Source organism: Myotis lucifugus, unplaced genomic scaffold (assembly GCF_000147115.1).
Source record: "Myotis lucifugus unplaced genomic scaffold, Myoluc2.0 scaffold_461, whole genome shotgun sequence".
NCBI lineage: Eukaryota > Metazoa > Chordata > Mammalia > Chiroptera > Vespertilionidae > Myotis > Myotis lucifugus.
Window position 1 is genome coordinate 711,480 of NW_005871509.1, and position 22,811 is coordinate 734,290.

The window sequence follows — 22,811 nt, forward strand, 5'->3', positions numbered from 1 at the left end:
TCTTCACGCGTGCAATGCTTAAATACCTACTGGAAAAAGCAGTGGTAAAGATTTTTTTAAAAATAATGATTTATAATTGACTGAGGCTTTGAAAGCTCTTAATAGATAATGGTTCTTTTACCTCTGCTGCTTTGGCAATAACTTCTTTCCTTTGAGGTTAATTAAGTGTTAAGTTCTTATATAAGATAGTATGCAAATCCTTTTCCCAAAGACCATCTGTATTTGACGGAGGAGAACTCGCACTAGACATGCAGCCAAGAATCTGGGATTTGCGTCTTAAATTGGCCAATACTCTCAGGTGAAATCATTTAACCACTCTGAACTGGCTTTATCACTGGTGCAAAAAAAAAATGTGCATGTAGAAAACCCGTTTCTTTACGAATATTTCATTCATTATCCTGTGCAAAGACCAAGCCCTTCTTCCCTCACCCGCCCAGTACCATGTGCTCACCCCATTTGCTCACCCCACTTGCTCCTGCACCCGCTCTGTAGCAGCTGGGAGGACTCCAAAGGAGGAGCTTTAATGTGGAGCAGGAACTTGGACACTGGCCTTTGTTTCAGGCTTGATGATGACAAGATTGAATATTTTCCAGGGCAAGACAGATGGAGCTGAGCCACTGGGAGCCCAGGGTCAGCCTTCTACATCCACCCAAATGAGTATGACCACGCTGCAGTCTCCGGTCAGTGGGTCCCTGAAACAAGGCAATGCACTTAGAGGCAGTGCAGGTAAAGCCACCAACACCCAGCTGTGCACTTGGCAGTGTGCAGGGAGCAGTAAAAGGATTTTTGTCGTTGCTTGTTTTTCATTATGAAGAGTTGTAAAAAGTCCAGATCAAGTCTAAGAGCCGGTCAGACAGGGATGGGACAACAATAAGAAGCATAAAAAACTCACAACAGAGGAAGCTGAGCTGACGGAGCAGCAGACTGGGAGAGGAAAAGCAGGAGCTATTGGGAAGAGTTAGAAGAGGCACAGTGGGAACCAATGGTCCCCAGAAGTACCCCTAGCACGCAGACGCCCCACAGCTGCAACACTGACCTGTCAGGCCCAGCAGCAACAGTAGTGAGGCCCCGCACACTGTGGGGATCCTTCAGGGGGAGGCCCTCACACTGTGGGGATCCTTCAGGGGGAGGCCCTCACACTGTGGGGATCCTGGAGGGAGAGGCCCTCACACTGTGGGGATCCTGCAGGGGAGAGACCCCGACACTGTGGGGGTCCTGCAGGGGAGAGACCCTCACACTGTGGGGATCCTGCAGGGGAGAGACCCTCACACTGTGGGGATCCTGCAGGGGAGAGACCCTCACACTGTGGGGATCCTGCAGGGGAGAGACCCCGACACTGTGGGGATCCTGCAGGGGAGAGACCCTCACACTGTGGGGATCCTGCAGGGGAGGCCCTCACACTGTGGGGATCCTGGAGGGGAGAGGCCCTCACACTGGGGGATCCTGGAGGGGAGAGGCCCCCACACTGTGGGGATCCTGGAGGGGAGAGGCCCTCACACTGTGGGGATCCTGGAGTTGGAGGCCCTCACACTGTGGGGATCCTGTAGGGAGAGGCCCTCACACTGTGGGGATCCTGTAGGGAGAGGCCCTCACACTGTGGGGATCCTGCAGGGGAGAGGCCCTCACACTTTGGGGATCCTGGAGGGAGAGGCCCTCACACTGTGGGGATCCTGCAGGGGAGGCCCTCACACTGTGGGGATCCTGGAGGGGAGAGGCCCTCATGCTGTGGGGATCCTGCAGGGGAGGCCCTCACACTGTGGGGATCCTGGAGGGGAGAGGCCCTCACACTGTGGGGATCCTGTAGGGAGAGGCCCTCACACTGTGGGGATCCTGTAGGGAAGAGGCCCTCACACTGTGGGGATCCTGTAGGGAGAGGCCCTCACACTGTGGGGATCCTGCAGGGGAGAGGCCCTCACACTGTGGGGATCCTGCAGGGGAGGCCCTCACACTGTGGGGATCCTGGAGGGGAGAGGCCCTCACACTGTGGGGATCCTGTAGGGAGAGACCCTCACACTGTGGGGATCCTGCAGGCCCAGGGCCTAGGGTTCTGCAGCAACTGCAGCCCCATGCCATGGGCTAGTGACTTGCCCTCAGCTCCAGGCCCCAGCTGGTCTGAGGAGACAGGGCAGCAATTAGAATAATTAGGACAAATCATCACAGTGAATTAATGAATCACCACCCTCCCCTTGAGCACTATGGAAGGTTTAAAAGACTAACTCCCAGATGTGCTGCTGACAATAAATATTCCTGAAATGCTGTGGCTCTGTTTGTCCAGGGGACAGCTGCTAAGAGAAAAACAACGTTGCCTCCTCCAAATTTGGCTGATCTGGTCCTTTTGGACACTTGCTTAACTGAGTTTTTTTAAAATAAGATTCTGCAGTTTAGCCAGCGTGACAGCATGAAGGCATTCCAAATGCAATTATTATGGTCAAACCACACAAATGCCCTCTTCCACAGTGAGGGAAATTGAAAAGAGAAAAATACTATGACTTCCATTTTCCTTCACTCTGCATCCTGGACTACAGGAGGGATTCTGGGATTCGGGACATCACTCGCTGCTGTGGACACATCTCAGTCCCCAGGGAGCACTGGATGCAAAGCCTGAGAAGGTGGAACTAACACCTGTCATGTAGACACCATGCTAGGTATGCTCTGTAAATCATTTCTCTAGTTAATATGCACAACAATCACATAACGTAGGTGTTCTCTCCAGGTCCCTAAGAGAAAGCTGAGAGCTGGCTGATTGCAGCTTGCCTGAGGGCACAGCCCACACCCTTCAACGGGAGGAAAGGGACTCAGCTCCGTCCTGTTAGGAATTGGCAGGCATGGCCCCTCTGCTGCTGTGAACGGGTGCTCCGCCTGCCTCAGTGCCCTCGCCTTCTCCACTCCCACCCTCTGAACTCCAGAAAGTCAGGCTCTGAGTTAATTAAGACAATTAATTCCAATGAGATGAAAAAGAAACCCTTATTTTTTCTAATTGTGTACACTATTGAGGAGGACCAAAGTTCCGCCACACCAAAATGTAACTTTAAAAGTCACATTTCAAGATGGTAGCTGGTAAGTGACATCATAAATTAGACATAGTGATGTGGTGTGATTCAAAAGCACTGACATTATTCCATTCTTCAAAGTCTAAACTTTGCTTTTAAGCTGGTTTTAAGAAACAAAAGACTCACAGGACCTTTGACCTTCCCGCTTTATCTACCTGAAGAAATAAAGATAGAAACACCTGCTTCAGGAAGGGAGCAGCCCGCGCGTACTCCCTCAGCGCATGTGAACCGCATGCAGACGGGAGAATCCAGCAGCGCAGGTCCCTCTGTGCATGGTTCCTGGCAGCAGCGGGATTGTTGACAGATGTGGTCTTTCTCACGGCTGGGCGTTGCTGCTTTCCCTTCGAAGCCCCGCCTCCCTCTCCGTAGTCCAGGATGGCATGTGAGTCTCAGGGCCAGTGTGTTCTGGGGTCTCCTTTCCTCGTGGAACCCCGTGTGTACACATGTGGTAACTTGGCACATTTCCTCCTGTTAAGCTGTCTCACGTTAATTTGATTATTAGCCTAGCCACGCCAGAAGAACCTAGGAAGGTGTCATCAATTATATCTCAGACCGGCATCAATCAATGTCAACAATGTTGGAAGTCGGTGTGGAAGGAAGAGCTCCAGAAAGCTCAGAGCAGCGGGACCATTGCTGTGCTCGCACACTGGGGACACCGTCACACGGGGACTGCAGGAGGCTGGCACAGGCGCTATTCCTCACCGGGAGGAGCCCGGGCTCTGTGATCCAGCCAACACAGGTGTGTGAGAACAAGTTAAAACATAACTTCTAGTTCCTCAGGACTTTGGGGAAATGGCAAATTACCCATCACACTGCTTCCTCTCAATTCCAAAGATTTTGTGATCAGATGATGACATCCATGTGTTCCTCTTATTTTTCAGGCAGAAGAACCAGCATTATACAAGCTTTTTCATTTACCTCCTGTTGGCTCCGAGCTCCTCTGCCAGGGACGGGACCTATCCAGGACACCAGAAATTGGAAAAAAATATGAGCAGCCATAGGTAGATGAGTCATGCTTTATTTCAGACAAAGCAGCCATTGCCAACACAGCAGCCCGACCTAGCAGCCAGCCACCGCTGGTCAGCAACACATTTTATAACAACTCGGACAAAATAGGCTTCCTGCCAAGTGGTGGCATCCGTGTTACATATGATACAGGTGCACCCGCAGTGCGTGCAGTGACATGGCTGTCATTGCTCTGGCACATGCGTGTGGCACGGGCCTTTAACATCAGGAGTACTCTGGGCAGGGTCCCCACACATCCCATTACAAAGTTATAAAATAGATAATATCTATCCCCATTATGAAGAAGGAAAATATGTTCTGGCAGGATAGAGCAATGCTAGGAAGGCCACAGTCAAAAGCTGTCAGAATTGGGATTCAAATTTGGACTTGATAGAATTTCAAGCTCTGGAAAACTGTGTGTACATGTTTCTGTGTGTATGTTTCTGTGTGTACATGTGCATGTTCATATATATATATATATATATATATATATATATATATAAAGTTTATACTTTGAAGAATGGAATAATGTCAGTGCTTTTTGAATCATACCACATCACTCTGTCTAATTTATGATGTCACTTCCCAGCTACCATCTTGAAATGTGACTTTTAAAAATATAATTGATAGTGGAATTTTAAAACTGTAAGGAGGCCAGAGAACATATTAGCCAAATTATTCTTTATTTTATACAGAAGGACTCAAAGCTCCCAGGTGGTGCTGTTACACATAAACCACAGCAAGCTATTGGCTGAGCCAAGACTCATCACATGGGCTGTGTTCCACTCAGTGTCTAAACTGCTCTCAGTGCCCTGCTCTGTAGATGGCAAAGAATACACACACGCACACACACGCACACATACACACTCACATGCATACACAGAGGCACACACATGCACAAACACACACACATGCACACGCTCACACACAGCAATGGAAGCTGTCTTTCACTCCAGATTACAGTTCCTCTTACTGAAATCCCTACTGATTTTTCTCCTGGGACATCCAGGTGCTCACTCAATGAGCACCCTCACTGGGAAAAAGAAGAGATGATTAGACACAGACACTGGAGGAAGAGCCAAGAAGTCACCTCCCCCCTCTGCCTGAGGCTCTGAAAGCCCACCAGCTGCCCTCCACCTCCTTACCCCCCTGTGGTCTCCTTACACCCACCACTCCCTCCTTGTCCACCAGGGCTCCCATGCCCTGGCCTCCAGAGCTCCCTGTGGCATAGCCTGAGGCTGGTGGTATCCCCAGAGGGAAGCACCCTCCTGGAAAAGGCGGGCTGCTCGCCTTCAGGAATCTGTGGAGCAGCCTGTTTTCTGCTCTTCTGGAGGCGCAGCCTGGTGTCTGATCTGCAGCCCGTGAGCGCGCTTTCTCCTAGGAGAAAGTCAGTTCCCACAAAGCTCCTGGCCAAGGAGGCCGGGGCTGCGGGCTCTGCCTGAGGGTCAGGAAGAGGCAGATCACCTCAGGGACGCACTGCGACCCCACCCCACCCCACCCCACTGGGACCAGGGGCTGCCCCTGGCGCACAGAGGGGACCTTGGCCACTGGGAGCACAGCACCCTTGGCCAGTTGCTTCCCTTTGGAGCTCAGTTGCCTCCTGTGTCAAATTAATATTTGGTAGAAAGAGGTCTTTGGAAACATGAAACCCATTTCCAAAGAAAAAAACATAAGAAAGCCTGCACATAGAAGCAATAAAGCCACTCTGGTGGGAGCAGGAGGAAGACAGACCGGATGCCAGACAGGACACCCCGAAGGGCCCTGCAAAGCCCTGGCCGGGCACAGTGAGGAGCTTGTTGGGAGACTGAGACGTCCTCCCCCGCGGATTACACTCTGCTCCGGACAGCAGAGCCCAGGGAAGATGCAGCTTCTAATCAGCCTCGGAGAGCAAGCAGTGGCAGCCTGGCCTCCTGAGAGCTCTCACAGGTAACTCCTGATCACTGACGCCGGTCAAGGAGGCATTCTCCAACCTCCTGAGGAAAATACCCAGCCATCCCTTCCCCCTGAACTCCAATATAGCCTTCTCCATTGTACTCACAGCTGTCTGAGAGCATTTTGTGAACTTATTTGCTTATGTGTTTATTGTATATTTCTCTTATTAGGGGGCTCAGGACTCTGATGTGTTTAGTGACTATGTTTCTTGGCACAGAGATGTTCTACAGTGCATTATGTGCACTATGTTCCTGGCACATAATAAATATTTAGTGCCCAGCCAGCTTGGCTCAGTGGTTGAGCATCGACCTAGGAACCAGGAGGTCACGGTTCAATTCCTGGTCAGGGCACATGTCTGGGTTACGGGCTTGATCCCCGATGGGGGCCATGCAGGAGGCAGCCTATCTATGATTCTCTCTCATCATTGATGCTTCTATCTCTCTCTCTCTCTTCCTCTATGAAATCAATAAAAATAAATTTAAAAAATAAAATAAATATTTAGTGACTACATGTCTGCATCTCCCAGAATTTGATTGCAACTCTCCTTTGCTCCCTAAATTGCGTTACTGTATGTATAGTCAACTTAAAGTCTAAATAGTGAGGTGAGCATTTCTTTGCCTCTCTAAATGGATCATTTCTTTGAGAGAAATAAATGAGACTTTTCAAAACAAAGCCAATATTACACATTTTGTTCTACTAAAAATAATCATCCTCTTCATGAAAGTTTTAAAGCCAGAGGGTGGTGTCAGCATGCCCCCCAAGAGAAGGGCTGAGGAAGATGGAGCAGCAGCCAGTGGCTGGCAGGCAGCTTGTTGGCACAGGGTGGTATGATGGGAGCAGAGCCCAGGGAAGACGCAGCTTTGTAATCAGCTTCAAAGAGCAAGCAGCTGCAGGCCTCGGCCTCCTAAGAGCTTTGATTGCACCCACGCAGAGCCTGCAAATTTGGTGATAGTGAAGAAAATAAAACGGAATAAATATTGCTAAGAGAGTCCCTTACAATAGAGCCAGGAGGCTATTAAAAGCAGGGCCTCAGTGCTCAGGAGCTGCTCTGGCTACACCTGTTGCTAAACTCAGCCCAAGGCTGAGCCATGAGCATCCTGGGACAGCACCGCTACATGGACACCTGAACTTCGCTTCCTTCCTTGTCGTTTTTGCCTCCCTTGTTTGCATATTGGAACTAACCAATTCCTATTGACCTCGTCAGAATCCTTCATTTGTTTGAAAGAATTATATGTTGTTGATTTTGCTTTTATAAATCCTGCCTTTCTTTGTTCTCGCCAGAACACACTTTGGGTTGCTACATGAATCTGTGTCTCTCAAATTGCAAACCTTTTACTTTAAATGATGCTCCTTGTTCTTTATTGTAGCCTGAACCTCTTCATTGGTTAACATTGGAAAAGCATAAGTTGCTGGATTTCTAATCATTGTTCAAAACCATCTGGCTGCTCTTAGAGCAGTGGTTCTCAACCTTCTGGCCCTTTAAATATAGTTCCTCATGTTGTGACCCAACCATAAAATTATTTTCATTGGCCGAAACCGGTTTGGCTCAGTGGATAGAGCGTCGGCCTGCGGACTGAAGGGTCCCAGGTTCGATTCCGGTCAGGGGCACGTACCTGGGTTGCAGGCACATCCCCAGTGGGGGGTGTGCAGGAGGCAGCTGATCGATGTTTCTCTCTCATCGATGTTTCTAACTCTCTGTCTCTCTCCCTTCCTCTCTATAAAAAATCAATAGGATATATTTAAAAAATTATTTTCGTTGCTACTTCATAACTGTAATGTTGCTACTGTTATGAATCGTAATATAAATATCTGATATGCAGGATGGTCTTAGGCAACCCCTGTGAAAGGGTTGTTCGACTGCCAAGGGGGTCACGACCCACAGGTTGAGAACTGCTGTATTAGAGGGTTTCTGTCTGTTCCCAGGTGAGCTGACGTTCCCTGCGTAGGAGGAGAAGTGTGCCTCAGAGCTGTGGCAAGCCCAGTTCAGTGCTACGACGCATTTGTTCTTGGTGCTGCTTCAAAGTAGTAAACCTCCTCTGTTACATGGGGCTAGGCATGGCTCCCTCTTAGGACTCTGGATAAATGGAAATGATGTTTATAAGGCATCCAGAGCATTATTATTTTTCACCAGTTAATACTATTGACAAGAAAAAGGTTCTGTCATGTCTTAAATTAAATGACAGCAGTCTAGAGAGTGGGAGAAAGAGACAAGTTAATTAGTTAACAGGTGTGGGTGGAAACCAATGAAAAGCTACTCACGTTTCTGAATGTATGTTGAAACTGAATGAACTTTCAGGCAGCTCCCTAGAAAGAATGGCCAACCCCCAGATGTCCCAGCATCCTGCTTACCCATGAACTCTGAGTACAACCAATCCAGGAGCAACAAAGCCTTCTTTCCTACAGACACTGCGCCCTGTTTCTCCTTTTCCCAACCCCTTCATCTACAGCCAATGCAATTCCTTCAAAACAACTTACTTCTCCCAACTGATTGTGTGTTTACTTTTGAGCCTATTCCAGGAAGATAAGTGCGTGTTTTCCCTACCTAGCCCAGCTGCCGCTGGCTTAGCCTGCACACCTTGGGGCCTGTCCATTTTTGGGTTAGTAAATGGCTCATTTAACTTTCTTTCAGGACAACTTTTGATTTTTATGTTAATTTCTAATAACATAAATAGGCTTTCCACATGATCATAATACAACACAAGCCAAGGATGAACTGGAAACCCTGTAAAAGTGAATATAGATGTTATTGCCTATCACAGCGATTTTCAACCAGTGGGGCGCAAGAATCTTTAAAACATGCAGTAGCTGACTATTTAGTCAGGGCACTGACCTCTTTTCCTTCGATGGAATAAACATTGCTAAGAGAGTCCCTTACAATAGAACCAGGAGGCTATTAAGAAGTGGGGAATAGGAACTGCTCTTCCCCAGGAAACATACATTATAGGAGTTAAGAACCACAGTAGAAAGCCAATAGACCTGGCTTCATGCCCAGGTCAGCCATTTACGATCTCTCTGTGCACAAATTACTTAATGCCATTAAGCTCCAGTTGGTTCAACCATAAAATGAAGTTAACAACACCAACCTCACAGGGCTGTTAGAGAGATTAAATTTAAAAATGAATATAATATGCTTGGTACAATAGCAGAGCTAAGAGTCGAAATTTGATCTTTGTCCTTCCTATAAGATGACATTTGTAAAGGCGATAGCATGAACTTCAGAGGCAATGTGGTGCAATACTTTTTTTAAAAAAATGATACATTTACTGAAAACTAGACAAAGTTGAAAGCTATTTAATAAATGATAAATAGAAAATAAACGTTAACACTAAAAATTACATACATTCTAGCATGAATATGAAAAACAGTCCTTCTCTCTTACAATATTTTAATCCTCTTAGTGATGGGTTTGGTTGTCTTGCTCTTGGCAGGATAGTTATTATTTTTGTTTTATTTTGTTCACTAAAAGGTTTATATATCTGAAACAGTAAGATTTAAAATTTTACTTACTTTGCCTTGCATTTTAGTATCTACTGAAAAACCCTTAACACAAATGACAGTCACAGTATAGTAGTCTTCCCTTATCCACAGGGGAGATGTTTCAAGACCCCCAGTGGATGCCTGGAGCCACTGCTAGGTGAACACTAGATATATTGTGATTTTTTCTGATACATATATACCTGTTGTCAACATAAATTCCAGAAGACCATTTTGGGAGGCAAAAGAGATTTTAATTCATACAGGGTTTGCAAACTAGGCAGACATAGCCTTTGGCAAAGACCAAAAGTGCTTTAAGAAGAGGGAGGGTTAAAAGCAGAAACAGAGAGCTGATCTTTAAGGGGCTGTGTTGGGGCGAACAGCCACACTGCAAGTATGTGCAAGAAGGATGGAGATTGGTCAGGACTACGGGGCAGCTTCAGTTTCTGGAGACTCATAGTCAGCAGGTAGAGTCATGAGATATGACCAAGGTTGGAGGCATAAGACATGGTCAGGGGGTGTTACAACACATGGCTAGTAAGGGGGTGTTACAGGACAAGGTTAGTGGTGAGGATGGCAAGGCATGGTCAGCAGGGGGGAGTCACAAGGCGTGGGCCAATGCCTAAGTTTCCCTTGGCATCTGCAAATTAAATTGGCAAAACTAGATTTGTGGATAAAGGAACAATTCAGGGAGTGCAGTTCATTACATATATTCAGAGTTCAAACTGCAAAACTGCTTAGTCACTAGAGCAAGACCAGAGATCAAATTACAGGAAGGTCTAGATCAGTGATGGCGCACCTATGACACGTGTGTCAGAAGTGACATGCGAACTCATTTTTTTGGTTGATTTTTCTTTGTTAAATGGCATTTAAATATATAAAATAAATATCAAAAATATAAATCTTTGTTTTACTATGGTTTCAAAGATCAAAAAATTTCTATATGTGACACGGCACCAGAGTTAAGTTAGGGTTTTTCAAAATGCTGACACGCTGAGCTCAAAAGGTTCACCATCACTGGTCTAGATATTTGGTCACAAAATTGTAATATTAGAATCCTCACTATTGTAAAGTTTAATTTATAAATTAGGCACAGTAAGAGATTAATGACAACTAATAATAAAATAGAACAATAATATATATATATATATATATATATATATATATATATATATATATATAAAAGCCTAAGTGACCGAACGATGCTCACTGACCACCAGGGGACAGATGCTCAACACACAGGATCAGGCTTCCTCCTGTCTGGATCGGGCCTGCAGGGATCAGGCCAAAACTGGCTATCTGACATTCCCTGAGGGGTCCCAGATTGCAAGAGGGCACAGTCCAGGCCAAGGGACCCCACCAGTGCACAAATTCATGCACCAGGCCTCTAGGAAGGACATACTATAATAAGTTTTGTGAATGTCGTCTCATTCTGTAACTATTCTGATGCCTGAGAGTGCTGCTAACAAGGGATGCACGTGCAGCATGGATATGCTGACCAAGAGGTGATGCGAGTCTGGGTGTGCCAGAGCAGGACTGCGGTGAGGACAGGGCCAGATTCCATCACAACACTCATAATGACACACAAATTAAAACTCAGGAATGTTTTATTTCTGAAACTGTCCATTTAATATTTTTGGACCAGGGTTGACAATGGGTAACTGACACTGAGGAAAGGGAAGCCACAACAAAAGCACAATGGCACCTGCCAGTGCTTCCATTGAAGAAATTTGCCCTGATTTTTGCTCCTTCAGTTGTTGCCCTAAAGTTAGTCAATTCAGTTCCTCCTCTTATGTCTCTGGCACTCTTTGAGCTGTTGTCACTGCACGAGATCTTAGAATGAGTGAGGTGTGAGCAAGTGAGTCTGTGCATGGGCTCTAGCAGCCCTCTGTCTTTCTTAATGGAATTCCTACTGTTTTTCTTTTTTTTAACCCCTTGAGTGACGGGGAGCGCGGTCACGCTCCTCCTGTCTTTCGCCAAAAGTGCCGAGAGCACTATCGCGCTCCTCCTGCAGTGTCACTATTAGATGCTAGTAGTTCACCCTGACCAGTTTGGCTCAGTGGATAGAGGGTCGGCCTGTGGATTGAAGGGTCCCAGGTTCGATTCCGGTCGGGGGCATGCACCTTGGTTGCGGGCACATCCCCAGTGGGAGATGTGCAGGAGGCAGCTGATCGATGTTTCTCTCTCATGATGTTTCTCGCTCTCTATCCCTCTCCTTTCCTCTCTGTAAAAAATCAATAATATATATATATATATATATATATATATATATATATATATATATATATGCTAGTAGTTCACTCTTTATGTGGGAAAAAAATTTAAAAACCTTAACTCAAAATGCCTTGGCAATTTTAGCATAGTTCCTAGGATATTGGTTGGCACTCAAAGGGTTAATCCATCGCCTGTGGATTGATTTTTTTTTTTAGAGAGAGAGGAAGGCAAAGGAATAGAGAGAAAAACATTGATTGGTTGCCTCCCAGACAGGGTATCGAACCCACAAACTTTTGGTGTACAATATGGTGCTGCAAACAACTGAGCCACCTGTACAGGGCTTTGTGCAATCCCTACTGGCTACGGCAGCCAGAGAGTATGGGTACTCTTCATCTCAGCATGCCTGCCCCAGGCTAGGGAGCTACGTGTTGTGCTGGACCCCTCACTTCTCACGGGAACTCTGCAGCTGAGACATCCCCCATTACTCACCTCCACACCATGGGGGCGGGTCTTGTCCCATCTGCATCTCTGCTTGTCCTACCAGACTAGAGTGGCCTTTACTTATAGGAATTATATAGTTGTATAAAGGTAGTTCTCAGTTATGGTTGTTCAATAATTTAATTATAATTTTGACTGATTGTGGGAGGAGATAACCTAAGTTTTCCTACTCCATTATCTTGACTGGAAGCCTCAGACAAGGGAATATATTTTAGTTTTATTGCATGGTAAATAGGGCTTGCAAACAATCACAATTTTTATGAATAATAATTGTTCATTTTTGTGCACACACACACACATATATATATATATTGTGTACATATTTCCTATATAATAAAAGCCTAATATGCAAATCAACCAAACAGCAGAACAACTGGTGGAACAACCGGTTGCTATGACATGCACTGACCACCAGGGGGTAGAGGCTCAATGCAGGAGCTGCCCCCAGCCAGCCTGCAGGCCCCAGGCCAGTCAAGGCGGGTGCCAGTGGGTGCCCTCCGATTGCCCCGCTGGTCACCCCACCAATTGGCTTTGATCGCCGGCCAGGCCTAGGGACCCTACCCATGCACAAATTTCATACATCAGGCCTCTAGGAGTTCACTGTATATGGATATGGCACTTATTAAATACAGAGCAGGATCCTAGTCATCATTGAGTTATTCCAAGCTTAAATTCTCAATCATCTGCCAAAGTATGTAAATTGCTTCTCAATTTTGAATGCACAATAATTAAATTAGCAGGTATTGTAACTGATACCTCATAGAGTAAAACCATGCTGAAAAAGTAGTTACAGCTGGAATAGACTCAAGATGAGAAATAAAATGCAGCATAAAATATGCTCAGAAGCATAGCTGAGAATGATATAAAACAGCAAATTGGAAATGTTTATGAAGTATTGAGAAAAACAAAAAAAATTATAAAACTATTTGTGTATATTGGCCTAAGTAATAGAACTGTTTTAGTACCCCTACACTTGTTGTACAGAATTTAGAACCATGCTGTATCATAATTACAGGGCCAGGTTTAAAAAAAACATGGTTGCTGGCTTTTGGCCTGCCCCTAACTACTGAGAAATAACGACATTTCATGCCTGGCATCCGTTTTCCCCTCTAAAACATGAGAGAACTACAGCCACCTTCCAGGGTTCTGTTGGAATGTTACCTAAATAAGGATGCCTTCTAACTTGTAAATTATATTATGAATTTTAGTAATTAAAATCATCATGTTAGTTTATACAGGAAGGCATGAGACAATGTAATTATTATGCATACACTCATTTTTCATATAAAGAAATAAAACTCATTGAGGTTATTGTCATAAAATAAATATAACAAGTAGAGTTTAATGAATGGTGTACACTGTGCTTCTTTATTTAATTAATCTTTATAATGATTGTACAAGATGGATTACCTAATTTCTATTTTATAAATGAAAAACCTGAGGCTTGAGGAGTGAAGTAATTTCCTCAAAATCAACCAGCTCATAAGAAGTAAAAATGAGATTTATATCCAAGTACATCTATTCTAAGCTTATATTATCACCACTATATTTCAATGCATTAACATCATAATTAAGTGTCTTCCTACATGCAAGAAACTACACCAGCCGGAAAGGGCTATGTGTTGGGCAGGAGAAGATACAGGTCACAGAGGATTTTGCTCTGTGCATCTATAATATTTCACAAAAAGAATCTGAAGTGGACTAAGCATGGGTCCCAGGCCCAAAGCTTGGGACTATCTGTCAGCCATAGGGGGTAAGTTGAGGCCAAAGTCCCTAGAACTCCAGAGATCAAAAGCAGGGAAATGAAGTTCAGTCATCAAAGACCATATACAAGCCATAAATTTAGATTTTAAAAAATCCTGTCTGATTAAAAAGGACAAAAAACATATGATTTAACTCATATATGGAATATAAAGCAAAAAAGTCACAAACAAATCAGACAAAATAAAAAAAAACAAACTCATAAATACTGAAAACAGAAAGGTAGTTATTAGATGGTAAGGGGTATAAGGGAAAGACAAAATAGGTAAAGTCAATTAAATAGATGATAAAAGATTGAAACTACATTTTTAGTGATGAACACCCCGTAGAATATACTGATATCAAACTATAATGGTGTACACCTGGAATTTATGTTATTGACCAATGTTATCTCAATAAAAATTAAATTAAACATGTGTCATGTCTAAATTCATTACAATAAAATATAATAAAAATGCTAAAAGATCTAATGGAAATTGTCAACAACATAGGTAAAGAAATGAGGAATTCAATAGAGATTTAAAAATTTTTGAAAAGAACAGATGAAACCATTAGAAGTAAATAAAATGCAATAAATAAGGAATTATTTTGATGGCTTAGCAGAATGTACAGAGCAGATAAAAGATCAATTAATTTGAAAACACTTCTATAGAAACTATCAAAACTAAAATACAAAGCTAAAAGGATGACATAATAGAGACACAGTATCAGAAATCTGAGCTATAACATCAAATGTCAAATGCAAGATGTTCAGCTCTATTGGCTCTAACCCATAACTCAGGCTGGAAAAGCAGTGAGCATTCGTCAAAAATAATACAAGTCAAATTAACAACCCCCAAATGCTTGAGCAGAAGATTACAAAGTATACAACTGGCTGTATAAGGTCCAGAGCAAACGCTGGGAGAGTTTCTTTCAGAAATTAAAACTTTTAGAAGTAGCCATGTCTGCTGGGGATTTTAGAGAACCACATGCACGCCCAGAGAAAAACATGCTCAGCAAAGACCTGGGAAGATGAAGCTTCACCATGGGTTGCTGCCTGAGTCACCTGGATACGTGATCAGTGAGGACGCCAGCAGAGAACCAGTCTCCAAAGACTTGGAGTGGTGAGCTCTCTCTCTCTCTCTCTCTCTCATCTCTCTTTTCGTTTATTTTTCTCATTGCTTTCTTCATTTTCTGCTCTTTCAGAATCAGTGAAATAAAAATTATTTTTTTAAAGAACAAAAATTGGCAAATATTACACAGGTAAAAAGAAGAAAGACACAAATGACTAAAATAAGAAATAAAAGTAGGAACATTACTACTGACCTTACAAAAATAAAATGTATTATAAAATAAAATGAAAACTCATACCACCAAATTTTATAGCCTAGATGAAATAAAAAAATATTATATAAACACATAGATTAATAAGCTGACTCATGAAATTGAAAATATCAACAGACTTACAAGTAAAGAGACTGAATAAGAAATAAAAAAAACCTTTCCATCTAAGAAATTCTATGAGCAGGTGGCTTTATTATTAAATTCTACATTTAAATAATAATTAACAAAAATTTCCCTCTAATTAATAAAAAATAGAAGTTTTCTTATTCATTTTATAAGGCAAACAAATGCCCTGATATCAAAGCCAGATAAAGATGTCACAAGAAGACTACAGCCTAATAGTCCTCATGAATATACACTTTAAAAAATCAATAGAATACTAGCAAATTGAATTCAGAAGCATATTAAAGGAACCACCTGAGATTCATCCCAGAAAATCAACGGTGGTTCACATCCTATATAATAAAAGAGAAACATGCAAATTAACCATCACTCCGTCAGTCCGCCACTCCGCTACACCCACCAGCCAATCAGAGTGACTATGCAAATTAACCCAGCAAAGATGGCGGTTAATTTGCATACGCAGGCGCGGAGCGAAGACTGAAGACGACTGAAGATGGCGGTGGTCATGGAGCTGGAGCGAGCAGGAGGCTTGGGTTGCTCCCGGCAACGGAGGAAGCCAAGCTTCCCGCGGGCCCTGGACTCCTCTCAAGGAGTAGCTGGGGGCGACCCAGGCCTCCAGCCAGCCCTGGCCTCCGCTGGAGGAGCTGGAAAATAAAATAAAAAGGAGGGGCTGGGAGCAGCCAGAGTGGAGAAGCCAAGCCTCGCTGCTGTGGCCGGACCAAAGGCCTGGGTCCCAGGTGCCGGAGGAAAATCGGTGCCGGCAGCCAGGGGAAGGAAGGCCTATTTTTTGAATCTTCGTACAACAGGCCAATAGTATTAAAATAAAAATTTAATATACTACATTAATGGTACAAACAAAAAACATAATTATTTCAATTGATGTGGAAAAGACATTTTAAAAAAACTAATAATCTTTCATAGTAAAAACAAATTAGAAATCCTATATAATAAAAGCCTAATATGCAAACTCTCCCTAGACCGGGAGTTTAAGCAGGAATTTGATTGCTCACTGTGATGTGCACTGACCACCAGAGGGTGGCATGGAATATGGAGGGTGTTGGTGACATAGCGCTGGCAGTGGGCGGCAGTGGGGAAGCTGCCGGCCCCAATGGGCCCCAATGAGAGCAGGATACCAGCAGGATGGTGGAGCAGGTGATCAGGTGGCAACAGGCCAAGGAAGGTGCAAGTGGGGTGCCATCACCCTGCTGATTCCCTGCAAATGGCGACCAGAGGTGGTGGTGTGAGTCAGAGTCCCCTCCTGTTTTGCTGGTCCTGAGGGAGCCAGGTGGGGGCCTGATGACTCAGGACTTAGGCGGGGGGGGGGGGTTATGCAGGGGCCCAGGGGCCCAGGTGCTGCCCATGGCCCAGAGGTCAGCTGGGAACTGCCCTTCCACTCCAGACGCTCGTTCTTTGATTGCCAGCCAGGCCTAGGGGCCGCACCCATGCATGAAATTTTATGCACCAGGCCTCTAGTCTATGAATAAAAAGTAACTTTCTCAATATGTTAAAGGGTATTTATAAAATATCCATAGCTACCATCATATTAAATAGAGAAAGACAGAAAATTTCACCCAAATATGTGCAATAGATAGTCTATTCATAGCAATTAAACAAACAAAAACGGTATTTCAATTAGAAAGGAAAATGTGAAACTACTTCTATTCACAGATTATCTTATTCCATATACATAGAAAATTCAAAAAAATATACAAGAAAATTAATAGACTTAATAAAAAAAATTAAGCAAAGTTGTAAGGTATAAGATGTACAAGATCAACACACAAAACTTATTGGAATTCTATATAATAAAGAGGTAATATGCAACCTGACCATCACTCCAACACACAAGATGGCTGCCCCCATGTGGACACAAGATGGGTGCCACAAGATGGCTGGCAGGGGAGGGCAGTTGAAGGGAACCAGGCCTTCAGGGGAGGGCAGTTGGGGGAGACCAGGCCTGCAGGCGAGAGTAGTTGGGGGGGGGACCAGGCTGGCAGGGGAGGGCAGTTAGGGGTGACCAGGCCAGCAGGGGAGGGCAGTTGGGGGCAATCAGACCAGCAGGGGAGCAGTTAGGCATCAATCAAGCTGGTAGGGGAGTGGTTAGGGGGTAATTAGGCTGGCAGGCAGAAACGGTTAGGGGCAATCAGGCAGGCAGGTTGGCGAGCAGTTGGGAGCCAGCAGTCCCGGATTGTGAGAGGGATGTCCGACTGTCCATTTAGGCCCAATCCCAATCCCCAGTCGGACATCCCTTGAGGGGTCCCAGATTGGAGAGGGTGCAGGCTGGGCTGAGGGACACACGAATTTCGTGCACTGGGCCTCTAGTTTTATAATAATAAGCAATTTTGAATAAAGCATTTAAAAGAAACTCTACTTATAACAGCCTCCTAAATAAATAAATAAATAACTAGGAATGAGTTTAACCAATGAGATGAAAGATTTGTATACTGAAAACATAAAAATAAATAAATGAATAAAATGTTGATAAATGAAATGTAAAATGACCTAAGTACATGGAAAGACAGTCCATGTCCATGAATAGGAAGATCTAGTATTGTTAGAATACCAATACAACCCAAAGTGTCTACAGATTCAATATAATCTCTATTAAATTTACAAAAGTCAGTTTTCAGAAGTAAAATAATTGTCCAATTTATTGGCAGAGGAAATTAAAATGGTCCCTGAATAGCTAAAACAATCTTGAAAAAGAACAAAAGTTGAGGCTCACACTTTCCAATCTCAAAACTTACTACGAGGCTATAGTAATCAAAACAGTGTGCTGTTGGCATGAGGATACACATTGAGGCCTGTAGAATGGAACTGTTACTCCATAAATAAACTCATATCTCTATGACATACATTTTTGTCAAAGGTGTCAAGTCCATTCAACAAGAAGACCCCTTCTAACAAATGGTGCTAAGAGTACTGAGTTCCACATAAGAAAATGAACTTACACCCTCACTTCACAACATCTGTAATCTTAACACAAACTGAATCTATTACCTAAATGTAAGAGCTCAAAGACTATGAAACTCTGAGAAAAACACTTAAGGATAACTTTTCATGACCTTGGGTTTGGAAATGGATTCTTATATATGACATCCAAAAGGACAAGCCTCAAAAGAAAAGGTAGATAAATTAGACTTCATAAAAATTATTTTTTCTTTGTATAGCAAAATATATTTGCAAGAAAATATATGGGAGTTGATCAGAAACGTAGAAAATATTTGCAATATATATATATTTAATTTTTTGTATATTTTTTTTATTGTTGATAGTATTACAGATGTCTCCTGTTTACCCCTGTTTACTCCTCTCCACCCCCCCCAGACCAACCCAATTAAAAAAAGAACTGACTTTGAATGCATATTTCTCCAAAATATATACAAATGACTTATAAACACATAAAAATGCAAAATAGTATTAATCATTAGGAAAATGCAAATAAAAATCACAATGAGATACCAATTCATATCTATTAGGATGTCCATAATTAAACAAACAAACAAACACAACAGAAAATAAGAAATATTGCCAAAGATGTAGAGAAATTGGAACCTTGTGAATTGCTGGTGAGAATGTAAGATGACGAAGCCACCGCTGGTGAGAATGTAAGATGACGGAGCCACTGCTGGTGGGAATGTAAGATGACGGAGCCACTGTGGAAGAACGTTCAGTGGCTTCTCAAAAAAGGCACAGGTAGCATTATCATATGACCCAGCAATTCCACTCCCTTCTTAGGGACATAGCCTTCCTAAAAGTTTGGGTTTCTAATCTCCAGAACTGCTGAGAAAATAAATTTCTGTTGTTTTAAGCCACCGAGTTAGTAATAATTTATTATGGCAGCCTTAGGAAAATAATACAGATTTTGCTACTAAGAAGTTGATTTAATTTACAAAACATTTAAAGTTTGCATGTCATTAAATATATAGGATTAGTTTAGAATTATAGGTTGGCTACAATAACAGGTGATAGGTTTATCATCAGACACCTTTCTTGATCTAGGCTAGTTTTATTTTCTAAGAGTACTGTTAAGAAAATAATGTTAGGTGATGAAAATGTTTCCTCCAAACAGCAGTGTCTTTTTATGATCAAAGCTAACTTAAGAATTATGGTGTATCTGACTTAGATCTGATAAGTTCCTACAAAGTTCTGTCTCATAGTGACTAATTGAGAAAACTTGAAAGTAGTTATAGTTACTGCAATAAAGAAAGCATGTCAAAAGAACCTAACTTTTGAAAATAGCTTATTCATTTTTATAAAACAAGTCATCTATATATATAAAGAGCCAGGGTTGTCACGACCAGGAGGCTGTGTAGGGCGACCAGGCCTGCAGGGGGGGCAGTGAGGGACGACCAAACGACTGGGCCCTGGGCCCTGGCTGGGACATGGCGGAACTGCGAAGGGGCGTGACCAGCCTTCAAACCCGGGGCCCAGAGCTCCCTGCAGAAAGTGCTTCTGTTTGTTTAGTCCATTGGTTTTAAATCAGATTACACTCTCACAAATAAGGTAAGAGAAAACTGTTCAACGCGCCTTTGGCAAGTCACAAACTCTTGCTGAACTTGAGCAAACCCTTCCTGGCATAGCTGTCTTCGCACTTTTCAGGGCACTTTTGAAGGAAGAGATCCAGCGCCCCTATGGCTCTCCGGCAGGGACAGAGCTGGAAAAGCAAAGTTTCCCAAGGAGGTGGGAGTGCAGTGGGGACCCTCCCAGCTAGGGGAGGGGCGTGCCCAGACGCCCCCTGCACTCCAGGGCTGGGGCAGGGCACACAGGTCGGGACATCAAGTGGTAAAGGTCCAGCAGACGCCCGACCTACAGGCCGCCTGAGGAGGGTGTCAGATGCATGAAGGAAAGGCTAAGCATCTCTGTCACTGCTTTGGTTTTCAGAATTCCCTGCTCCCCATCTGTCGGCTCCCTCCCTCTGAGGGGCACTGTCGTCCTCACATGAGTGCAGCTGGAATATTGTATCTCGAGAGGATTGGCCCAATGTACATATCGTTTTATCCGACGGTGAAAAAATCCCAAAGAACAGGAATGGAGACAGACTAATGTCCTTTAGGCTTAAAAAAAAACACCAGAAGTGTCCTGCGAAGAGCAGAGACTTGGTTCTGTCCACGCACCTCAGAGAGATTGGATGAGGAAATGGTCTGACTTGGCCCTGACTTACCCACTTATGTTACTCTTGAAGGTGACTTCGCCACAGTGTGAATAAACTGCCACCTTTTGGAACAGGGGATCATACGGAAGTCTGCATTCCCAACTTTTCTTGAAACAGATCTATGTTCTGCAGCTGTGGCCACCGTCTTGAGATCAGGTCCTGTTGACCAGGTCCTGTGGCCGGGAATCAGGGGGCACTGGATGGAGCCCCCCCTCGTGCCCTTTTACATTCAGGGATTGAGCTGAACTCACTTTGGAGGAGGCCTGGCAAGGGTGACAGGTGTCACAGAGGAAAGGATGGAGAATGGAGGGGCGGACACTCTGCTTGGTCCCTCCCTGGGTGGGGTCAGGCAGATGAAGACCGGCCAGCCCGCCCCAAAGTTGGGTGAGGCAGCATCCTCTGTGTCCAGCTCTCACCCTGTGGGCCTGGCCACTCCCCTTAGCTCCGGGCAGCCCTCTCTCTGCATTGCATGACAGCATGCTCTGCCCTCACATGCTGCTCGCCCTAAGTGAGAAGGAAGAGAGCAGTTGGGCCACAGACAACTACACAGAAAGATAGGGCTCACGGCTAGTGAGTGCAGTGGCAGTGGCAGGAGCCTCTCCTGCCTTCATAGCAGCGCTGAGGAGCAGCAAGCCCAGTAGTAAGGAGCAGTGAGCAGGTGGGCGGTAAGGAGCGAGGGGTCCCAGACTAGGAGAGGGATTTCCAACTGTTGGCTAAGCCAGCAGGCGGACATCCCCTGAGGGGTCCTGGACTGCAAGAGGGTGCAGGCTAGGCTGAGGGACACCCGCCCCCCCAACCCAGTGCACAAATTTCGTGCACCTGGCCTCTAGTGACATTATAAAAGACATTGGCTATAGGATGTCTTTGGCTTTTTTATACATGTGAAATTATTAACAAAAATTCTGCTTTCATAATATTGTGCAAACAGCCACCTGTACTGTAAGTACATCTTGCCTACCTTTCAGCACAAACTAGTTTTTTTTTCAGGCTATCAGCATTAAAAATGAAAATAATAGATGATGCTTCTGATGTTAAAATTTCTATCAAGGGTGGATTTACCATCCATTTAATGAAACCTCAGAGACCCCTCGCTTGCACAGCATTCTACCTAATTTTGTATTTCTAAGGTCTGTACCTAATTTTGTATCCATAGTTTCATATTCTTTTTCTTAAAGAGGGACCTCAAATTGTATAAGTTTCAAACCAATAAAAATCTGATTTGGTAGTTTTTAATTGATGATATTTAGATGGGTTTTGGTCTTAGAATTGATGCTGTAATGGGTTAAGACTTTGGGGGAAGATGGCATGAAATGAATTGATTTTTTACATGTGAAGGACATACATTTTGGGAGGCCAGAAGGTAGACTATTGTTTGTTGAATTGTGTCCCCCTAAAAGATATGTTAATGACTATAGTCTGACCATAATTTGAAATGTAATTTGCAGATGTAATTATTTTAAAATAAGATTGTACTGGGTTAGGTGAGGCGCTAAATCCAGTGACTGTTGTTTTTATAAAATAATAGCATGTGAAGACACAGAGACACAGACACTCAGAGGGAAGATGGAGAGGAAAGCGGAGAGAAGCAGCGACAGGCCAAGGAATGACAAGGATTTCCAGTAAAACCGGAAGCTAGGCAGAGGCCAGGGAGATCATTCTCTAGAAACTTCATGTGAGATGGTCCTGCTGATACTTCGATCTGAGTGTTTTAACCTCAGAATTGTGAGAGAGTAAATGTCTGTTGTCTTAAGCCATACAGCTTTTGGTAATAATTCAAGGAGCACTAAAAATATAATACAGCTGCCTACAAGAAACACTATTTAATTATAAATACATAAATATTTATAAAAGGAAATAGTGGGGAAAAAAATAGAAGTCATGATAACACTAGCCAAAAGAGACGGAAGCAATATTAATATAAATAGGAGATTTAAGCACAAAGGAATAAAAGTCATTTCATTAAAATGAAGGACTGAATACACCAAGAGAGCATAGTCGCTGATAATATTTACGCACCCAGTAGCAAAATACCTGGAGCAAAAACTGACAGAAGAACATGGATAAACAGGAAAACTAACAATTATTATAGGAGATTTTAGTGCATTTGTCTCAGCAATTGATAAAAGAAGTAGACAGAAAATTAATAAGAACATTCATATGAAATTATTATCAATCAGCTTGATATAATTGATGTGTATAGAACACTCCATGCAACAACTGCGGATTACACAATATTTTCAAATGTACATAGAAATGTTTTAAGTTAGACCATATTC